Source organism: Bos grunniens, chromosome 15 (genome assembly GCF_055505025.1).
Source record: "Bos grunniens cultivar Pamir isolate PY7600 chromosome 15, Bosgru_T2T1.0, whole genome shotgun sequence".
NCBI classification, from domain to species: Eukaryota; Metazoa; Chordata; class Mammalia; order Artiodactyla; family Bovidae; genus Bos; species Bos grunniens.
The window spans coordinates 30,560,681-30,576,391 of NC_141179.1; the positions used below are offsets into that span (position 1 = coordinate 30,560,681).

The 15,711-nt window shown below is 52.8% G+C and overlaps 2 long non-coding RNA genes across 3 annotated transcripts; both read left to right on the plus strand.

The window, feature by feature from the left end:
• Nucleotides 1–1,789: 1,789 nt before the first annotated feature.
• LOC147357588 (uncharacterized) lies at nucleotides 1,790–10,859 on the plus strand. Of its 2 annotated transcripts, XR_015141976.1 has the most exons (4): nucleotides 1,790–3,272; nucleotides 3,501–3,612; nucleotides 4,783–5,125; nucleotides 10,557–10,859. It is a non-coding gene; the product is annotated as an uncharacterized LOC147357588 (long non-coding RNA). The 2 variants fall into 2 exon arrangements; XR_015141977.1 differs by lacking the exon at nucleotides 4,783–5,125.
• A 1,850-nt stretch (nucleotides 10,860–12,709) lies between these two features.
• On the plus strand, nucleotides 12,710–15,039 carry LOC147357589 (uncharacterized). Its single transcript, XR_015141984.1, has 3 exons — nucleotides 12,710–13,090; nucleotides 13,353–13,646; nucleotides 14,764–15,039. It is a non-coding gene; the product is annotated as an uncharacterized LOC147357589 (long non-coding RNA).
• Nucleotides 15,040–15,711: the final 672 nt, after the last annotated feature.

The following is a 15,711-nucleotide window of genomic DNA, read 5'->3' on the forward strand; positions in this document are numbered from 1 at the left end:
GCTGTGTTAAGTGACCCAGCCCCTCCCCAGGAAAACTGACTGGTCTCTACCTCTGTCTCTCTCTTACCCACAGCTGGGTCTGCAACAGCCTGCTTCCGGACTAGACAGCCCAGCCCACTCCACTTCCTAACTCAGGCTCCTAGACCCTGAACCTGAGGGCCTGTCATGATGCCAGAGGTCTCCAGTCCCCTGGGTCCCTCCCATCAGCCAGCTTTGCTCTATCCCAGCCCCTCCCTGCCTCTTCTGACTGGGGCAGTGGCTTGGGAAAACCCAGAGCATCCAGGATCTCCAGTGGGAACGGCCCCCATCCTGCCCGGGCTCAATAGCCCCGCCCTGCTCCCTCCCTCTCTCTCCAAGCCCTTCTGTACTAAGACTGTGTGACCTTGCAGCCATCCCGTCTGGCCTGCTATCAGCTCCTTCCACAAGAGGGTTTTTTTTTTTTTTGATGTCATTAGAACTCTGTCTCCTCAATTCTCCCTTGTCTGCATTTTCCTTTCTAGTCTGCTTGGATGACATTATTTCTATCATCCTCTTGCTCACTGGGCAAGAGGAGAAGGGGACGACAGAGGAGATGGTTGGATGGCATCACGGACTCAATCGCCATGAGTCTGAGCAAACTCCAGGAGACAGTGAAGGACGGAGGAACCTGGCGTGCTGCAGTCCATGGGGTCGCAGAGAATCAGACATGACTGAGTGACTGCACAACAACTTTCTCACTGTAAATTCTCTTACCACTTTGCCCTTTTGCTGCTCCTGCTGGGCCAAACCCCAGCCCCAGATGGCTGTGGGACAGAATCGCTCCAACAAAGGGTCCGGTGTTTCCCTGTGGTGCGTTTCCTTCCCCCTCTCCCGCTTGTGCTCAAAATCCCCTTCCATCCCTCACTCGCAAGGCTGTTTTCCATTTCCCCAGAGATGGAGGGAAGAGAGACCGCAGCGACCAAAGGAGGACCATGGGGTGGGCGGGGTTGAAGGGGAGGAAAGAGACTGCAGTGCTCACTGGTGCTCAGCAGTACTCCAGCGTGAACCTCCCTCGCCCTCACAAGGCCTTGGCTAACCTGTAGACACCCTCTGCTGGCCCACTGAGGCAGGGAGCTTGGCTGCCCTACAGCGCTGGACTCAGGAGAACAGACCACGAAGATCAGGAGTCAGCGTTGGGCACGTAGAAGGCTAGGTCCCTGAAGACATCCAGGAGGAGATGAGAAGGCCAGTGGATAGACTGATCTGGAATCTGGGAGAATGATCTTGGTAAACGACTTAACTTGAGAACAAAGTCTAGGTCATGGGATCAAATGTGACCACTCAGGAAATATGTATGAAGGAGAAGAGAGGCCGGAAATGGAGCTTTGAGAAATACCACACCTACAGGATAGGGGTGCTGGTGGTAAAGAATCTGTCTGCTAATGAAGGAGACACAGGAGACGCACGAGTTGAGGGTTTGATCCCTGGGTCGGGAAGATCCCCTGGAGGAGGAAATGGCAACCACTCCAGTATTCTTGCCTGGGAAATTCCATGGACAGAGGAGCCTGGCAGTCTGCAGTCCATGGGGTTGCAAAGAGTTGCACACGACTGAGCACACTCACACTCACACACACACACACACAGGATAGTCATTGGAAGAAGAGCTTTTCTGAGTTTTCCTGTCTGTAAAGTGGATATGATGATGCAAGTTGCTGTAAAGATATAATAAACACTTAATATGTCACTTAATATATAACACTTAATATATCAAGTGTTTGACGTGGTGTTGATGCTCCCTGATGGATCTTGAATGTGTAGCATGTTTTCACAGTGGTCTTCCTCCTGGGTCACGTTGGTTTGCTGACGTCCCTTCAAGAGAAGTGACCAGAGGCCTGGACTTCATCGCTGCTGACTGCTGTCCTCCACTGGACATTATGTTCTATTAATGTGGCCCAAGCTTGCAGTTGTGTTTTCAGCACTGCAGTCTGCTGGAAAGTGTTGGCTCAGCCAAGACCTCTGTGCTTTTGTGAGGAATGCTCTGAATCCAAGAGCCTTCAAGGGAAGATGTGAAGGAAGGGACCGGGTCCTGTGGCAGGATCCAAGGGCAGTCCTCAGACCTAGTGGCTGTCATGTCCTTTACAGAAAGGGCAGAGAAGGTGGCCAGCCCCTCCTGGCTCTGCCCTTCTATGCTCTGGGCCTGCAAGGCAGGAGACCGGAAAGGTAGAATGAGGCTGGTGATGGGGAATGTGGAGGGAAGGGGCGGGTCTGAGGAGATGCTGGGATGAGGCGGGGTCTCCAGGCCAGGTGTGAATGCTCTAGGTTCCCTCATCCGTGTCTCTTACCCCTTCAGTGAGCCTGGGCCCACCTCTGCTGCTTCTGATGGAAGGAGTTTGCCTTTGTCTTTGGGGAGGCCAGGCTCCTGGCTGAAGGGCAGTGGCTGGAGCAACACCTCCCCCTCATGGTCTATTCTGCAAGTGCAGTCAGTGGACCCATCCCGGAATTGGGAGCTGCCTTCTGACACCCCACCCAACCTCTTCTGAGGCCCATAGGCTGCCTCCAGATCAGCTGATCAGCTGACTTTGTGGTGCTTGGCTGTCTTTGGCAGCTTTTCCTGTGTACCTAAGAGTGTCCCTTTGTTTCTGGCTTACGTGAGCCGTCGCTGCCTGCTGTATATCTGTCCTGCTCCCTTGGGCTGTCATCTCTGTGTCTGTGGTCAGCACCTCCCGTCTCTCTTCCCATCAGTCTCTGTGCCCCGGTCTGTGTTTCTGCGTCTTCTCCTGTCTCTAACTTGCTCCCTGCCCCCCTCCACTGTCTGTATGTCCTGGAGCTGGGGTCATGGCTGCCCTCCCCCCAGAGCCAGACCGATTCTTGAGAAGACTGGGCTTTTTAGCTTTTTCCAGGATGAGTCAGGAACTCCTGGAGGGATGAGGATCAAGGTCCCACCCAGCAGTGGCCTCAGAGAGGATGCCGGAGGTCAGAGGAGTCTCAGGCTGGGCTGAAGACTGTGACAAGAGATTTTCCAAAATATGCTCATATTTTGGGCCAGTGGGAGGCTGGGTGCATTCCTGCGGATGTCTAAGAAGCAGAACAAGCAAGCCGCTGGCTGCCAGTGTGGAGCAGGGCTGCTCTAGCTGCCAGCTGTATGCAGAGCCTTCCATCTCTCCTCAGTCCTCACCACACTTTCTATGGCCTCAGGGCCTTTGCACAAACTTTTTCTTTGGAGCAGTCTTTCCCTCGAGGCGTTAGAAAGCACTTCCTTCAGGAAGTCCTCCTGGATTCACAGTGTCTGAGATGAGGCCTTCGTCTGTGCCAAGGTACCATCCTCTACTTGGTTTAATGTAACCTGGATGCAGTTCTGTCTCCCTGACTTGGGTGTCTGTTCTGGGGAGGGGTGGGTAGGAGCTTTCATGTGCCTGCGCAGGGAAGCAGCAAGTGGCAGAGACAGGGCTGGGGGTGGGCAGGGATGATCCACACGGTACCTCCCTCCGCCCCACAGCCCCTGCTTGTTCTGCCTGTTTCTATTCTGACCTTTCTTCCCCCAGGTTTCTCCGTATGTTGGTGCCGGAGGCCACAGAAGTTCCAGGAAAATCTGTCTGGCTTCTGGCCCAGGAGCAGGCTCCAGGCAGGCGGTGGGGAAGGGCTGCTCGCCGTTAGGTATCTGTTGAGTCCTCTGAGTTGGCACTATTGGGGGTGGGGGCCACCTGTGTGCAGCCCAGGACTAGGGTGGATGGGTGGAGGAGGGGGCGCCAGGGCACTTTGTAGACTGAGTGGCCATGTCTCGGTGTGGTTGTGTGGCATGAATGGGCATAGGGAGAGCTTACCTGGGGTTCTCACCTTGGTTATGGGTCCACCTGTAGCCTGGAGTTGTCCCTGGGACCATAGACCTCCATGGTACCTTGAGAGAGTGTCAGGGCCCAGCTATTCCCTGGAGAGTTTAAAAATCTATCCCAGGGAAGGGAAAAGGAAACACTCAGAGAGTTACCTCTTGTGCATGGAGGAAGCAGAGCCACCCTCCTTCCCCAGTTTGTTACATTAAAAAAAAAAAAAAAAAAAGATTTATTTATTTTCTCTGCGCGGGGTCTTTGTTGCTGCGTGGGCTTTCTCTAGTTGTGGAACAGGCTCTGGAGCACAGGCTCAGTAGTTGTGGTGCACAGGCTTAGTCGCTCTGCAGCATGTGGGATCTTCCTGGACCAGGGATCGAACCTATGTCTCCTGCTTTGGCAGGCAGGTTCTTAACCATTGGACCACCAGGGAAGTCCCCTGTTTATTTCTGATGGTCTACCCGGACCTCTTGAGAGGGCTGAGGCCTGCCGTTGTCTGGCTCTGTGACCCTGAGTGATGGAACTGGGAGGCTCTGTTAAGAAGTATGGAGCAGTTACGAATGATGGGGGGCAGTGGGGGTTTCGGGGGATGTACTGTCTGGGAGCTCAGGTGCTGACAGTGAATCCATGGTGGAATCGAGCCCAGGACCCATTGGATCACAGATCTGAGGCCACTCAGATCAAGGGTCGGTTCCAGGCTGAGGCTGGAAGCCCAGGGCTGGGGTGGACAGGGCCGGCGGCTGCATCCGAGTCCCGGCTCAGGATCCTGGCTCACTCAGGAGTGATGGTAGGAGGAGGGGCATGGGGTTTGGACCCGGGAGTTGACTTCAGTCCCAGCTGGTGATCCAGGCCCTGCCTCTGGCCTCTCTAGGCCTCAGGCTCCTCAGTTGAGGAATGAGGTGGCCAGTTCCTGCGGGGCACTCTGAGCGGACGTGCCAAAGCGCCTGCACACAGCAGCACCGGGGCCCCTCCGGCCTCCCTCAATGGGCTCTCTGTCCCCCAGGTTGTCGTCCTGGCGCTTGCCGGCTGGATGCACAAGGACTGTAGGAGGGCCGCCCTGGGCTTCCACAGCCCCAGGAGACTGGAGACGGCTCGGTCCCCTCCCCCACGTCTGTGAGTTCCAGCCCGGCTCACCTGGCCAGAGGTGCTGCATGCAGCCAGCACGTGCCGCTCACGTGCCGTGTGCTCTCCTCCACCTACGGCAGGCTGCCTGGCTGCCAGGACTTTTGACTCGGGGACAGCAGCTCCTCACCTTCCACAAAACTGGGCAGGGTGTCCCCTGCGGAGCCCATGGAGCAGGGTGTGGGCTGCCGTTTTCTGGAGCTGTGTCGACTGGGCAACATTGGGTGAGGTGTCTATACTTGTGGGTGGGTGAGACCACATTCCCAGGTTCTGAAGGCCCAGGAGGGCTGGTGTCCAGGAAGCGCTTCTACTTCCCACCTCGGCCCTCAGTGTCCCATCACTGACAGCTACCCTGCCGGGATGAGCACTGGCTTTACCTTAATTCTGGTCCTGAAGTCGTGTCGGACGCCATTGAGTGCATCCCTTCACTTTATAGATGAGGAAACCAATGGTAAAAATATCTGCCTGCAATGCAGGAGACCCGGGTTTGATCCCTGGCTCGGGAAGATCCCCCTGGAGAAGGGCATGGCAACTCACTCCAGTATTCTTGCCTGGGAAATCCCATGGACAGAGGAGCCTGGTCGACTATAGTCTATGGCTTCACAAAGAGTGGGAAACATCTGAGCGACTAACACACACACACACACACACACACACACACACTCAAGGCCCAGAAGGAAAAGCACAGCCCACGGGGCCACGGTGGAGTGGGGGATGGGAGGACAGAGCAATTAATTCAACAAACGCAGTGAGGGCTTCCTGTGTGCCAGATGTGTACAGGGCGGGGTTCTGGGAAGAGGAAACCCTAGCCTCACCCTGGAAGGTACACAGCCTGCTCACGGGACCTGAGCTGTGGGGGAGGGAAGCCGGAGGAGGAGACTGGCTTGGACCCTGCCAGGGGGGGCATCTCTCTCAGGTCAGTGGGCCATAACACCTGGGGCAAGGGACTTAGTCTTTCCTGGTTCTTCTGGTTTGTGTTTAAAAATCTGCTACAAAGTGAAAATAGTAATATCAGCGTATGGAACCCGTCGGGTTGTTGGGAGTTCATTTATGAAGTGTTTAGAACAGAGCCTGTGTACACAGTTGAGTGCTATGTAAGTGCCTGGTATTATCATTGTGGCAGCTTCTCCCATGGCCTTTTGTACCTAGCCCCCGGGAAGTAGCTGGAGGGGAACAGTTGTGTGGTGTGGGGAGGCAGGGGGAGGCTGGGAGCTGGAGGTGGGATGGCCGGGCAGAGGGAAGGCTGGCCCAGACCCACTGTGCTCTGGCCAGGCCCGGTGTCTGCCTCCAGGGGCAAGCGGGGCATAGTTGACTGGACTGGGGGTTGCTGGCCTCACAGCACTCTCTGGCCCAGAGCGAGAATGGAGTCAGGGATGGGGTGGAGGGCTCGGCTGTTCTTTCCTTTCTATTTTGACTTATTTTTGATATTTTTATCTATTTGTTTGGCTGTTCTGGGTCTTAGTTCCAGCACCTGGGATCTTCAGTCTTTGTTGCGGCCTGAGGGATCCTTAGTTGTGGCCCGTGGGTTCTAGTTCCCTGACCAGAAATTGAACCTGGAGACCCCTGCATTGGGAGTGTGGAGTCTTGGCCATTGGACCACCAGGGTAGTCCCAGATCTTTCCCTTTTAAATTACAAAAGCATCTAGGCCCCCCTCTAAAACCCTTTCAATCCCTGAAACCTTCCTCAACTCTTTTCCCAAAACCTACCCCTCAAGATTACACACCATTAACAATGTAAATTGCATCCTTTCTAGATCTTTTATATCTTTTAATAACCTATGTATACACTTATAAATACCGCTTTTGTTTTTAAAAAAAGGAAAGAAAATTACATAATATTACACTCATTGTTCTGCAACTGTTTCCCACCTAGCGATGTTGCCTCTTTGCTTCCTTCCCTGTCAAACACACAGGCCCCTCCAGCGTCTATTACTGCAGAGCTTTCATAGCACAGATGGACCAGAATTTATTTGACCATTTCCCCAGTAATGGACATCCGGGCTGTTTGCAGTCTTTTACTGTTGCTAACAAAGCTGCTGCAGACATCCTGTACATAGATCTTGTGTCCACGTGCAAGTGTCTCTGAGGCTAGGTTTCCGAAGAGGGATGAGACCCAGGGTGTGAGAGACACGGATTGAAAATCATGAAGCCTGATGGGTGGGCGTCTTTAGGGTTTGATGGTGCAGACCTCCATGTGTGTACCTGGGTGTTCAGGGACCTGGAGAGCCACGTTATGTGGGGAGCACAGGGCCCCTGACTCAGGTCCCCACACTGTCAAGACTACCGGGGCTCCCCCGTCTCCCCAACACCCATAGTGCTCCTCTGCTTCCCTCACCGGACCTCGGCACTGCCCTGCAATGTCCCGAATCCATCCATTTTCCCTCTCTCTTCATTTAACACCTTTGCTCTTCCTGGAGCCCACCTCCTCACTCTCAGCTGATGACCTCACCTCCTGTCTCACTGAGAAACTAGAAGCCGCAATGGGAGAATGTCCATGGTCACCTACCGCCACACCCATCCACCCACCTGCATGAGTACCTGAGTCCTCTGCCTCTTTTCTGTGGCCAAAGCAGCCCTTCTACTCTGCACAACAAGATCTGTTTTTAAAAAAGCTATTATTGAGGAAAAAATCACAAAACAAAACCTTCACCCTTTTAAAGTGTAAATTCAATGCTTATATATATTTTTAGCATGTCCACAGAGTGGATATGAAACCATCACCACTACCTAATTCCAGAACATTTTCATCACCCCCAAATAAATCCCATGCCCATTAGCAGTTACTGCCCACTCTACCCTGCCCTCCTCCAGCCCCCTGGTAACCACTAATCTATTTTATGGAAAATCTCGTGTCCATAAATTCACCAGTTATAGAGCCAGAAATAGACTGTTATAGACGGAAATATAGGCTGTTATAGAGCCAGAAACCATACAATCTCTGGCTTTGACGTCTGGCTTTCTTCACGGAGCATAAGGTTGTCAAGGTTCACCCACGTTAGGCCTGTGTCGGTACTTCACTCCTTTTTATGACCGGATAATATTCCACTGTATGGATGTGCCATGCTTTGTTTATTCACTCACTAGTTGATGGACATTTGGGTTTCCACTTTTTGGCTATTATGAGCAATGCTGCTATGAGCTTTTGTGTATTCATTTTTCTGTGGCCATATGTCTTTATTTCTCTTGGTACACCTAAGGGGGATTGTTGGGTCATACGGTAGCTCTGTGTTTAACTTAAAATTGTTTTTTATTGAGATATAATTGATATATATCATTATGTTAGTTTCAAGTATATGACATAGTGACTCAATACTTGTACATATTGGGAAATAATCACCACAACAAGTCTAGTTAACACCCATCACCAAGCACTGTTATGAAATTTCTTTTCTTATGATGAGAACTTTTATGATCAACTCTCTAAGCAACTTCCGAATATACAATACAGTTTTATTAACTAGAATCACCCACATGTAACTTTTTTCAGGAATTGCCAAACTGTTTTCAAAGCAGCTGCATCACTTTATATTCCCACCAACCATGTACAAGAATTTTAATTTCTCCACATGTTATCAAATTGGATCTGTTCTGTTGCTCACTGCTTACAAAATCAATACTCACAGATGAAAAAAAATTGCCTTTAATCAGAATGCCAGCAATCTGGCGAGATGGTGGACTGAACACCCCCCCCCCCACCACCCCCCGCAAACCACCTTCAAGGATTCTGCTTGGCTGTAAAAGCTTTTAAAGGGAGACAGGGAAGTAATCTAGATAATCATCGATTTGGGGGTCAGAGTTGTCACCATTCTCCACTGTGTGCAGGCTTGTCAGCTCCTTGGGGTCTTTCTCTAGATGTTATTGTGTTCACACAATTTTGTCCCACAGTTCAGGAGATCACTGAAGGGGAAGCCAGGGGAGAGATCTTGTCATCTGTTAATTACTTATTCTTCATTTCTTCTTCTTTGATCTACAGAAAGAACCAATAAGTTAGGCAAGGCATAGAGTGACTAAAAGATCTGAAAAGTCTTCTTGGGTTGCAAATGAGTAGAGCATAGGGGTGCTTGGTTTAAAAGTTAGTTACAGGGGTGTCCCAGTGGTCCAGTGGTTAAGACTCAGTACTTCCAATGCAGAGGGCGTGGGTTTGATCCCTGGTTGGGGAACTAAGATCCCACATGCGGTGTAGTGCAGCCAAAAATTCTTTTTTAAAGTTAGTTACAATATAGTTTTGCTAAATGACAAGACAAAGGGCTTCCTGCTGAGGGAAGTTTCCCACAAAGAGCTGCTTACACACATCCTCACTGATACACATTACTGTCTTTCGGGTCTTAGCCGAAAGGTGAGGTGTGTGAAGTGGTACCTCAGTGGGATGAACAACCAGATACCATCGCTTCTCACCTGTTGGAAAGTAGTGCTCCCATAATTCTTCCCTATGTCTCTTGCAACAGGCTTCTTTCTCTGTCCCTGGTCACCCCTGCTAGCGTCCAAGCAGGTTCTTATTCTTTCCCACCTTAAAAAACTCCAGCTACCTTCCCAGCTCTCTCCTCCCTTTTCCAACAAAAGGCCGCAAGAGAATGGTCTTCACTTGTCCCCGGTTTCTCTCCCATCATTCTTTCTTGCACTTACTCCTTTGTCTCCATGCGTTTCCAGAACCATTCTTCTCTAGGTCATCAGTGCCCTCTGCCTTTCTGAATCCAGTAGACCCTTCTCAGCCCTTTTGGGGATTAGCCCACCCCTTCCTCTCTCTTGGCTTGGGTCCCAGGATTCTAGAGTTCAGGTTCCCTCTCCTCGTCGCCTTCTCTCCATTTCCCTGCATCTTCCTGACCTCATTAGTCCAGGGCTCAGACCTTGGCCCCTCACTTTTCTTTCTATTCTCTTAGATCTCATCTAGTCTTGTGACTTTGATATCATGCAAGAGCTGATGACTCTGTTGTAGCTCCAGGCAGGAGCTCTTCCTTGAGCTCAAGACACTTATCCAACTTCTCCCTGGATGTCTAATGGGCAATTCTGACTGGACAAGCTCCGAACAAAGCTCCCAGTTCCTCGCATCAAGCTGGCCAATCCCACATCTCAGTAAGGACAATACCACTCTTTCTGTAGTTTAGGCCAAAACCTTGGGGTCAAAGGTGGTGCTTCTCTCTCTCCCACCAGCTAATCCTGCCACCCCTCCCACTGCCTCAGCTACCCCTGAGCCACTTGCTGTTGGAGGTTGCAGTGGCTTCCTCATCAGTGTCTCTGTTTCCACCCTTGACTCCACACAGGGCCCAGTGAGGTCCTTTTAAAATCGAAACTGGGTCATGCCATTCCTAAGCTCAACACTTGCAATGAAGCCCACTTCGTGAGGTCAACGCCATTGCAATGGCCTCCAAGCTCCTGCAGAATCTGGTCTCACCTCCTACCATTCTCTGCATACTCTACTTAATCCTCACTGGTCTTTTCTGTTCCCCAGACGCTGCAGGCTCAGTGTGGCCTCTGCACTTGTCTGGAATGTTCGTGCCCAGAAATCTACATGGCTCTTTCCTCATCTCCTTCCAGACTTTACTCAAAATGTTACTGCCTCAGAGGGGTCATGTCTGACCACTCTATCTAAAATCGTAATCTCCAGGGCACTCCCTACCTGCTTCTAATTTGTTTTTCTCCTGATGCTCACCCTTCTAGCATGGTGTATATTTCCACTGACTCAGTGAACGTGAGTTTGAGTAAACTCCAGGAGACGGTGATGGACAGGGAAGCCTGGCGCACTGCAGTCCATGGTGTTGCAAAGAGTCGGACACGACTGAGCGACTGAAGAACAATACATATTTATGTGTTGGCCTTGTTTACTGTTTCTGCCACTAGAATGTAAGCACTGTAAGGGCAGGGAATTTCGTCTGTTTTGTTCGCTACTATTCACTCAGCCCCTAAAACAATGCCTGTTGCACGATAGGTGCTGAATAAATATCTGTGAATGAATGAAAAAAATGCCAGTGATCTGGAAGTTATTCCTGAAGCACAAGAACAGCCCCTACAAGCCAGGCCAGATACTGCCAGCAGGTGGCACTGTGACCACAGAAATGGCAAGCTCCTGGCTTCCCAGCTACTTTTTTTTTTCCCTCCAGAAATTCCCTCCCTTAGATGCCCCTGTTTCCTTGGTAAAATGAGTGTGACAATGAATGTGCCTCCCAGGTCTCTTCTGCCACTTTTCGTCCCCTGTCAAGATTCCTGTGAACCTGTGATTATTTCCGGTTTGATGAGGATCACCAGCCCTGGTCCAACCTCAGCTCCAGGCCCAGGTGGTGGTGAGGTGTCAGGATCTGGCAGCCAGGCTCTGGCAGCTGGGTGGATGTGGTTAGACCCTGGGGAATCATTCAGGGGGTCCTGAGAGAGGGGTGGGGTTTCTCCACCTGTCTCCTCTCTGCTTTCGGCCATGGGACATGTCCAGCAGTTCCAGAGCCTTGACATTTGGGCTCCGTCCAGCTCCCACCCTCTTCAGCAGCTGCAGGGGCGGGGGAAGGGGGTGGGGCAGGGGGAGGGAAAGGGTGGGGGGCCCTCGGTGAAGCGAAGTCCCCTCTGCTCTGCGTTCCTGCTGCATCTCACCATCAGCATGTGGAGACACAAGCAAGGACCCTAGGCTGAGATCAGGGCCCATTCCTGGCTCTGCCACTTGCCAGTGGGATGACCTTGCCAAGAACTGAGCCTCAGTTTTACCATCTGTCCAATGGGAGAGATGTGCCCTGCCTCATGGTGGGGAAGGTTTGGTGCTTGGAAAACACCTGCCTGGTTCTGGGCTGACTTAGACAGGTGCCCTCAGTAAGGACTAGTTCCTGTCTTAAAGGCAGGAGTGTGAGGTCCAGGCACGGAGATCAGACCAGGACGAGGGCAGGTGGCTGGACTGTTGTTGTTCATTCACTTACTCTAACATCTGTGTGATGTGCCTCTGGTGAGCCTGTATAGAGCTTTGAGGCACTATGGGGATCAGAAGGATACAGGACTAAACCTAGGTGAAAAAAATTTTAAATAACAAATATGAGACAGGGCACAGGAGGTGTCAGCGGGCAGCTCATGATGAATTGCCCAGGGAACAGTTCCAGGGACAGTCCTGCTGTCTGCAGACACAGAGCAGACCAGGGTGACGACCCCAGCAAGAGGCACCCTGGTTCCACTGAGGCTGGTGGGTGGGGGAAGGAGCCACCGTCAGGTTGGGGAGCTTCTCCTGGGGGTGTCGTTAGGACACTTCAGATCCCGGAAGGAACATTCTCCTGCAGGACCCTGGGGTGAGGACTGAAACAGGAAGACAAATACAAGAGGAGGTCGTGAGCACCATCCTTGGTAAAACCACCGCCGCCACCTCAGAGAAGGTGTAAGCCTCTCTCTCCATGAACACATTTGCCACCTTATGTTGAAGGCAAGAAGCTGCGGGGATCTTGGGTTTAGCATTTCCAAGGGCGGTTACAGCTATAGCACCGTCCAACCCTTTCCCCGGCCTTGGACCTCACGGTCCTCCATCCCTGCTCACCTCTCTCGGAGCGATGCCAGCCTGGGCCCAACTTTCTCTGCCAAATCTTAGACCTCCTGCCTCTGACCTTTTCCCTCCCTTCCCCGAGGAAGAAATTGAGGCAGCAGGAAAGACCAAGGAGTCCCAGGTTCTCCCCCACAACCAACCTCAGAGACCCCACACCTGCCCTGGGAGCTGCCTTCTCTCATGGTCCCCCGCGGGTGTGCGGCAGAGAGGCCAGGCCGGTGCTGGACGGTCCGGTTGCTTCTGTCCCTCTTCCTGCCCATCTGGGCCTGGCACGGATGCTCTGCTCGTGTCCTTGCTAAAACCAGCTGCCTGCCTGGCACAGAGGACTTCTGCTGGCCCCCCTCCCCGGGACTGCGGGGCTCTTTACTCCGCCGCCCCCTCCCCCATGGCACAAGGCAGAGCGCTCACTTAGATTAATTAATCTGCTGCCCGGCCTGCTCCTCTGGCCCATCTTTTATTCATGGACAAGTGGCGTTCTCTGCTTTACCAGGACGCGAGCATCAATATTTCATCCTTGCTTCGCCTGCCAGCATCCCGCTCCCTCCTCCCTGCTTCTCACCGGCTCTAGGACCCGGAGAGCTGGGCCACGCTGGCCTGACCCAGGGCGTCATCACAGATGTCCACGCTGCCTTCAGCTTGCCCGCCGTGCCATCGTGGACTCCAGAGTCTGCGCAAGAAGCCGCCCTTCTGAGTAAGTGAGCTGGAGAGGCGGCGCCGGCAGAGGGGCCAGGCCTGGAGGGAGCGTCTGGCTCAGGGCCCCATGGGGTCGAGGGAGACGTGTCCTGGGGTGTGTGTGGGGGAGGAGGGGCGCTGCAGCTGGCATGACAGTCTTGTCCCTGTGTGGCTGGGTGGCTGTCAGGATGGGGGATGAGGGCCGAGCCTGGCACAGATCCTGGCACACAGCAAGTGCTGCTATTTCTACCTCATCTATTCTTTCTTCATTTTCCTCCTAGACCAGGTGTCGTTGGTTTTTTCCCACCTCCCAGGCCTAGGCAGGTGGATAAAGGAAGCAGCGTGGGTGTTCAGGAGCACACATCCCTCCGGCCAGCCCCCAGCCTGTCTCATCTCGTCCACTTGAGGTCACAGAGGAATGCGCTGTGCTCTGCCAGGGGGGTCCTGGCAGAGTGTGGAGCTGGGATGGAAGCAGTTACTCTCAGGAGGACTTTGGGCAGACTGTGGTCCTTTCTCAGGCTGGTGGCCAGCTCTTCATTTCTGTGTTGGGACTGGGGTTGAGGGTGCCTGCTGAGGTGAGCCCCTGGGGGAATTGCTGTGTCTGGCACCAAACTCCCCCTCCCTCCATGAGGGCCAGGTGGGGCGTCCCACTCCCCTCCTTTCCTCACCCCCCATACCTGATCCATCAGGAGTGCCTGCCCCCTAAGCCCCCCAGTACTGCTGAAATCCAGCCTCTTTGACTGTCAGCTGCCACCCTGCCCATGCCCCTCCACCTGGTCTCCACTCCCTCCCATGTCCCCTGCAGTCTGTGCTCGGCACAGCTGCTGTGAGCCCACCTGGCCGTGCCTGGCTCACCTGTGCCAGCGGCCTGAGCACACAGGCCGGCAGGCTCCCCGGGGCCTCTGTGCCTTTTCTTTCCCAGGTGTCCTCCTGGCTCACTGTCACCTCCTTCAGGTCTCTGCCCAAGTGTCACTCAGCCCCACCCCTCAACAATGTACTTTGAATTTTCCCCCCAGCATCTAACATGCTGGTTACTCAGTTATCCACGCTCACACAGTAAAAGCTCCCTGAGGGCAGGAAACACTAATATTTCATTCACAGATTCATCTCAGAGTAGTGCTCCCTAGGAAGGGCTCAATAAATGTTGTGGAGTCTCAATGAATGAATGTGTGAGTGAATGAATGAGTGCATAAATGAACAAATGTGTCAGTGAATAAATGATTTAAGTGAATGGATGAATGAACAAGTAAGTGGGTAAACAAGTGAGTGAATGAGTGAGTGAAGGAATGAATGAATTCCCCCCAAGAGTATTCCATGGCCCACTTAGGATGGCCCACAGACAATAATTTTTCTCTTAGACCTATGCACTGGGAAAACGTTAGCCTGTGTTGAGAAACTGATGTTCACTCATTCACTTACTCAGTGTATTTATGGAGAACCCACAGTGTGTCAGGCCTGTCCAAGGTGTTGTGGGAGTGGTAAGGGACAAATTGGGTGGGCATGTTTGTTTTCTAGTGCTGAGTATTCATCTTCAGGGTCCCTGCGGGGGTTGTCACTGTTTTCCTTTCTGCTTTGGCTGCCCCCAAGCCCAGAGCTAAGTTTGTGAATTTTCTGAGTACTAAAACTGCCCCTTTGATCTCTCTTTGTTATTCTACTTTTCTTCTCCCTGAATCTTGTTTCTGATCTTTTCAGATTCAGAAAAGGGACGTTCTTCCCAGGTCCGTGTGGTGTCTGGTGGGCCGGCTCAGGACACCAGGAGGTGGCTGGCTGGGGACCAGTGCTTCCTCCTGGTCCCTCTTCTGCACCTCTCTGGCTCTCTGTCTCTGGCATCTTCACCTCTAGCTCTGTGGCTCTGCTGCCTGCTTCCTTCAGTCCCTTCTGGACCTGCCTTCTCACTGGCATGGCTGAAGATGGGGCCCCGCTACTCTTTCGCTTTGATGAAATAAATCATTTGTACGTTAAATCTTATTTACGCATTCTTGTAAACTACTTCAGACTCTTTTGGCAGCAAGATGTACATAGATTACTGCTTAGGGATGAGTGCGCATATGTGTGTGTGGGGGGTGGGGTGGGGCTGGCTCTCCCTGGAGAGAAGGGGCCAAGAGGAGACAGGACTCCCCAGAGGGAGGAAGCTGAAGTGACAAACCTCCTGTGCCGGAGGAGGGTCCTGCCTGCCAGCCCTCCTGACAGGCCCTCTTTAAGAGTCAATCTGATCTGCTCAGCCACAGCCCGGTGATCACTTGGCCCTGGTGTATTTCATCACCAGCCTGCTGTCTCCTGATAAATTCCCCCTCCCAAGCCCCCGCTGGCCAGTCTTGGGCTTCACAGCCTCATTCCGGGATCAAATCATGGACCATTTGTCCTTGGCCCCCTCTTACCATCACTGGGGCTGGCGTGACCTCTGCATCTGAAGTTAGGGGACAGGAGAAGGGATAGATGGGCTTGAGCAATTGGCACAGAGGGCCAGAGGTGGGGGACATTCAGGGGACGATGAGGAGGCTTTGGCTGGGGGGTGGGATGCTGGCCAATGGGTCACAGATGTACCCGTGTCTCTCAGTCTTGAACCACAGCTTCCCTCCATCATCACTGCAGCTTTGAACAACTAAACTAGACTCTTGGGGGTTGGGCAGGGGTGTGACC